Here is a 7,074-nt window from a genome sequence, read left to right as displayed (position 1 = left end):
TACTCCAATATATGTTTAACTAACACAGAATTATCCATTAGTAACATCACTTGTACAAAGGAAGTGTGAAAGCTGGAGTCAAAGCTCTTTAAACAGTGTCTATAGGTGATAGTCAGGAGGATACTAGGATATTGTAGTAGCTGTTATCTTTTGAGAGCCTCTACATAATACTCAGGAGGGATTCCCTAGAATGAGTTGAGGTATAAGAACTTTCTGGATTTCAGTTCATTTTTGTGAAACTAAAACATTATCTGCCCATAGAATCTTCAGATCAGCTCTCACAACCATGCTTCAGGGGTGTGACATTTGCACACCCAAAAGTCATTTAGTAATGCCTTTATAGCTGGGAAGAGTATTTTTTTTTTTTTTTTACTTTTTATTTTATATTGGAGTATAGTTGGTTAACAATGTTGTGCTAGGTTTTAGATGTACAATAAAGTGATTCAGTTATACATATATATGTATCTATTCTTTTTCAAATCTTTTCCCATTTAAGTTGTTACATAATATTGAGAAGAGTTCCCTGTGCTATACAGTAGGTCTTTGTTGATTATGCAGTTTAAATATAGCATTGTGTACATGTCAATCCCAAATTTCCTAACTGTGCTTCACCTATCAACATTCCCCTTTGGAAAGGATAAGTTCATTCTCCAAGTCTGTGAATTGTTTTTGTTTTGTTAATAAGTTCATTTGTATTATATTTTTATATTCTGCATATCAGCAATATATTATATTTATCTTTCTTTGTCTGATTTACCTCACTCAGTATGACAAACTTTAGATCCATTCATGTTGCTGCAAGTGGCATTATTTCATTTATTTTAATGGCCAAATAATATTCCATTCTGCAGCTATTTTATGAAAAACTGAGGAAAGAAGAGAAGTGAAAGGCAGTATAGATAGGGAAAGATATACCCAACTGAATGCAGAGTTCCAGAAAATACCAAGGAGAGATAAGAAGGCCCTCTTAAATGAACAATGCAAAGAAACAGAGAAAAATAATAGAATGAGAAAGACTAGTTATCTATTCAAGAAAAGTGGCAATATCAAAGTAATATTTCATGCAAAGATGGACACAATAAAGAACAGACACTGTAAGGACATAACTGAAGCAGAAAAGATTGAGAAGAGGTGGCAAGAACACAGGAGAACTATACAGAAAACGTCTTAATGACCACGATAACAAAAATGATGTGATCACTCACCTAGAGCTGAACATCCTGGAGTTTGAAGTCAAGTGGACCTTAGGAAACATTAATACAAACAAAGCTAGTAGAGGTGATAGAATTCTAGCTGAGTTATTACAAACCCTAAAAGATGATGCTATTAAAGTGCTGCAATCAATATGTCAACAAATTTGGAAAACTCAACAATGTTGGAAAAGGTCAGTTTTCATCCCAGTCTCAAGGAAATACAAGGCCAAAGAATGTTCCAAGTATTATACAATTATGCTTATCTCACATGCTAACAAGGTTATGCTCAAAACCCTTCAAGCTAGGCTTCAGCATTATATAAACTGAGAAATTCCAGATGTACAAGTGATCACATCAAACTGTGGAAAATTCTTAAAGATATAGAAGTACCATTGTGCTGAGAAACCTGTATGCAGGTCAAGAAGCATCAGTTAGAACCAGACATGAAACAACTGATTGGTTCAAAGTCGGTAAAGGAATACAAGTCTGTATGTAGTCACTCTGCTTATTTAACTTATATGCAGAATGAAAATGAAAGTCGTTCAGTTGTGTCCGACTCTTTGCAACCCCATGGACTATTCAGTCCATGGAATTCTGCAGGCTAGAATATTGGAGTCGGTAGCCTTTCCCTTCTCCAGGGGTTTTTCCCAATCCAGGGATCGAACCCAGGTCTCCTGAATTGCAGGCGGATTCTTTACCAGCAGAGCCACAAGTAGCCAAGAAGCCCGAGAATACTGGAGTGGGTAGCTTATTCCTTCTCCAGCAGATCTTCCTGACCCAGGAGTTGAACCAGGGCCTCCTGCTTTGCAGGCAGATTCTTTACAAACTGAACTATCAGTGAATCAGCTTTTAATTTCATTGAACTTTGCTTTTGTTTTCTTTGTGTCTATTTCATTCATTTCTGTTCTGATCTTTATGATTTCTTCTACTAAGTTTGGACTTTGTTCTTCTTTCTCTAGTTGCTTTAGGTGTAGTTTAGGTTGTTTATTTGAGATTTTTCTTCTTTCTTTAGGTAAGATTGTGTTGCTACAAACTCCCTTCTTAGAATTACTTTCGCTGCATCTAACAGTTTTGGGTCATTGTGGTTTTTTTTTAATTTGTCTCTAAGCATTTTTAAATTCTCATTGACTTCTTCAGTGATCCATTGCTATTTAGAAGCATGTTGCTTAGCCTTCATGTGTTTGTTATTTGTACAGTTTTTTTCCCCCTTTAGTTTTATTTCTAATCTCATAGCATTGTGATCAGAAAAGATGCCGGATATGATTTCAATTTTCTTAAATTTAGCAAGGCTGTCTTTAAGGCCCAATGTTGTGGTCAGTCTTAGAGAATGTTGCATGTGCACATGAGAAGAATATGTATTCTACTGCTTTTGAGTGGAATGCTCTTTAAATATAGATTGTCCATCTGGTCTAATGTGTCATTTAAGACTTGTGTTTTCTTACTGGATTTCTGTCTGGATGATTTCTCCATTTGCCCATGAAACTGGGGTGTTAAGCCCCCACTATTAATGTGTTACTGTTGATTCCTCCCTTTAAGGCTCTCAGCATTTTCTGTATATACTGAGGTGCTCCTTTGTTGGGTTTATATAAATGTATACTTTCTATATCTTTTTCTTGGATTTATCCCCTGATCATTATGCAAAGTCCTTCTTTATATCTTATACCCATTTTTATTTTAAAGCCATTTTGTCTGATGTGAATATTGCTACTCCAACTTTTTAAAAAACAATTTTTCCATTTGCGTGAAATGCCTTTTTTCCATCCACTCACTCTGTATGTGTCCCTAGATCTGAAGTGGGTCTCTTGTATCTTTTCAGGCAGTCTTTGTCTTTTGGATAGAACATTTAATCCATTTATCCACTACATTTAAGGTGACTACTTACATGTTCTTATTGCTATTTTTTAAATTGTTTTGGTTTGTTTTATAGGTCATTTTAAAAATTAATTAATTAATTTTAATTGGAGGATAATTACTTTACAATATTGTGATGGTTTCTGCCATACGTCAACATGAATCAGGCATGTGTACACATGCATACCCCATGGTGAAACCCCTACCCACCTTCCTCCCCACTTCATCCCTCTGGGTTGTCCCAGAGCACCAGTTTTGGGTGCCCAGCTTCATGCATTGAACTTGAACTGGTGATCTATTTAACATATGGTAATATACATGTTTCAATGCTATTCCCAGCCTTGTCTTCTGCCACAGAGTCCAAAAGTCTGTTCTTTACATCTGTGTCTCTCTAAATTCCATATATATGCATTAATATACAGTACTGGTGCTTCTCTTTCTAACTTGCTTCACTCCAGTTTCATCCACCTCATTAGAACTGACTCAAATGCATTCCTTTTTATAGCCAAGTTATTCTATTGTGTATATGTACCACAACTTCCTTATCCATTCGTCTGCCAATGGACATCTAGGTTCCTTCCATGTCCTAGATATTGTAAACAGTGCTGCAGTGAACGTCAGGGTACATGTGTCTCTTTCAATTCTGGTTTCCTCGGTGTGTATGCCCAGCAGTGGGATTGCTGGGTCTTATTGCAGTTCTATTTCCAGGTTTTTAAGGAATTTCCACACTGTTTGTTCCCCATAGTGGCTGCACCAGTTTGCATTCCCACCAACAGTATAAGAGGGTTCCATTTTCTCCACACCCTCTCCAACATTTATTTTTCTTTCCTTCCTCTTTTGTCCTCTTATCTTGTGGTTTAATGACCATGTATAGTGCTGTGTTTGGGTTGCTTTTTCTTTTTGTGTGCATGTATATGTATTATAGATTTGGGGTTTGCTATTCCCATGAGGTTTTTATATAGTCGTCTATATATGTACAAGATTGTTTTTAGTTGCTGGTGTCTTTCCCACATAGAGAAGTTCCTTTAGCATTTTTTGCGAAGCTAATCTGGTGGTGCTGAATTCTCTTACCTTTTGCTTATCTGTAAAACTTGATTTTCTGTCAAGTCTGGATGAGAGCTTGCTGTGTAGTATTCTTGTAGGTTCTTGTCATTCATCATTTTAAATATATCATGCCACTTCCTTCAGACTGTTACCAAGTCCAAGCTCTCCCTGCTCATGGATTGACAGGCCAATGACTCTGAGAGACAAGGTGTTGAGGCAAGGAATACTTTACTCAAAAAGCTGGGCTGACCAAGAAGATGGCAAACTAAACTCAGAGAAACCATCTTGTCTGGTTCTGGATGCCAGGCTCTTTCATAGAGTCAGAGAGAGAGATGCGATAAGGAACTAAAGTCAAAAGGCAGAATAGAGAGGGAGAGGCAGTAGGAAAATAAAGTGAAAGGGAGGGGGCGAGGCAATGAGAAAGTAAGGTGAAAGGGTCTTTAGCCTTGTAAAACGTCTCCAGAATGGCCAGCCTTTGGAAGGGGTGTGATAATCTTTTTTTTTTGTTGTTGTAGCTATTCACAGGGGAGCAGGTCAGATTATCTCTTTATGAGCTGAACAAAGGCACTTTAGTTTACAGTCAGGCAGAGAGGCAGTGTCCTCTAAGGCAGGTTATTATGTATAATTATAATAACAAATGGCTTCCTGGGTAGCTCAGCTAGTAAGAATTCACCTGCAATGCAGGATACCCCAGTATGATTCCTGGGTCAGGAAGATCCCCTGGAGAAGGGATAGCCTACCCACTCCAGTATTCTTGGACTTCCCTGTTGGCTTAGCTGGCAAAGAATCTGCCTGCAATGCAGGAGACCTGGATTTGACCCCTGGGTTGGGAAGATCCCCCTGGAGGAGGGCATGGCAACCCACTCCAGTATTACTGGGTGGAGAATCCCCATGGCCAGAGGAACCTGGTGGACTACAGTCCATGGGGTCACAAAGAGTTGGACACAACTGAACAATCAAGCACAAGCACATAATAATAAAAGCATTGAAAAGCAAGTGAAAGAAACATTTTCCAACATGGAGTCAGAATTGGCTTCTTCTCTGATAGAATTCCAGTTGAGCCATTTCAAATCCTGAAAGATGATGCTCTGAATGTGCTGCACTCAATATGTCAGGAAATTTGGAAAACTCAGCAGTGGCCACAAGACTGGAAAAGGTCAGTTTTCATTCCAGTCCCAAAGAAAGGCAATGCCAAAGAATGCTCAAACTACTGCACAATTGCACTCATCTCACACGCTAGTAAAGTAATGCTTAAAATTCTCCAAGCCAGGCTTCAGCAATACATGAACCATGAACTTCCAGATGTTCAAGCTGGTTTTAGAAAAGGCAGAGGAACCAGAGATCAAATTGCCAACATCTGCTGGATCATGGAAAAAGCAAGAGAGTTCCAGAAAAACATCTATTTCTGCTTTATTGACTATGTCAAAGCCTTTGACTGTGTGGATCACAATACACTGCGGAAAATTCTGAAAGCGAGGGAATACCAGACCACCTGACCTGCCTCTTGAGAAAGCTGTATGCAGGTCAGGAAGTTAGAACTGGGCATGGAACAACAGACTGGTTCCAAATTGGAAAAGGTGTACGTCAGGCTGTATATTGTCACCCTGCTTATTTAACTTCTATGAAGAGTACATCATGAGAAACTCTGGGCTGGAAGAAGTACAAGCTAGAATCAAGATTGCCGGGAAAAATATCAATAACCTCAGATATGCAGATGACACCACCCTTATGGCAGAAAGCGAAGAGGAATTAAAAAGCTTCTTGATGCAAGTGCAAGAGGAGAGTGAAAAAGTTGGCTTCCAGTCTTTAAATTTCTCCTGATCCCACCTCCATCCCTGTGCTCTCTACTATCTTCTTTTTCATTTTTTTCTCTTTCTCCTATATAGCAATTCGGCTCTATCCCATCTTTTCCACTCCTGTGTCCATATCTATAACCTGCTCAGGAGAAGGTCCTCCATGACACAGTTCACCTTACTAGGCAGGCAGCTGGGGATGGTAAATTACACATTTGCATGAGTTTTCCTTTCTTTTACTCTACTGTGTTGTCACAATGTGTGGCACTGAAACCCTAACAATGATTAGGAATCAGATCGTGTCTGGAAATTGCTTTCCTTCTGCTGAGTTTTGCAGATAGCTTTCAGTCATTACTTAGTTTCCTATTATGTTTTTAACATTCATCATCATTTGTGCTAGTAAGAAACCACTCTAGAAAGATAGGCTTTATCATTTGTATCCAGCAGAAGAGGACTTAGAACTGTGAGATGTGACTTCTACAACTTCCATAGGGTTTTCTATGTAAACATTAGTGTCAACTGGATATAATACAATTTTATGTCTTCTGTAAGTCTTCTAATTTGATACTGAATAATAGTTGAGAGATGAAAAAAAAATCTCACAGAGAATCCACAATCCCTCATATTTAAAGAAAAGCATTTTTCTTCTGCAACAGAAAACTCAAAAGCCATTCAAGAGAATTTTAAGTGAGGAAAAAGGGAAGCTTTTATTTTCTTCAGTTATATACTCAGGGGTGAAATTGCTAGATCATATGGCAGTTCTATTTTTAGTTCTTTGCCGAACTTCCATACTGTTTTCAATTGTGGCTGCACTAATTTACATTCCCACAGTAGTACACGAGAGCTCATTTTTCTCCACATCCTTGCCAACGTTTGTTATTTGTAGCCTTTGATGATAGCCTTTCTAATAGGAATGAGGTGGTATCTCTCTCTGGTTTTGATCTGTGTTTCTTTGATGATCACCAATGTTGAACATCTTTAATGTGCATGTTGGCCATCTGTATGTCTTCTTAAGGAGGGAAAAGTCTATTCAGGTCATTTGCCATTTTTTTTGGTGTCCACTTTTAAATTGTTTTTTAATATTAATTTGTATGAGTTATTTACACATTTGGGATACTAACCCCTTATTAGTTATATCATTTGCACATATTTTCTCCCATTCAGTAGTCTGTCTTTTCATTTTGTCAATGGTT

This window comes from Bos taurus, chromosome 18 (genome assembly GCF_002263795.3).
Source record: "Bos taurus isolate L1 Dominette 01449 registration number 42190680 breed Hereford chromosome 18, ARS-UCD2.0, whole genome shotgun sequence".
Lineage (NCBI taxonomy): Eukaryota > Metazoa > Chordata > Mammalia > Artiodactyla > Bovidae > Bos > Bos taurus.
The sequence above is the reverse complement of the archived record's forward strand: the minus strand, read 5'-3'. Positions refer to the sequence as shown.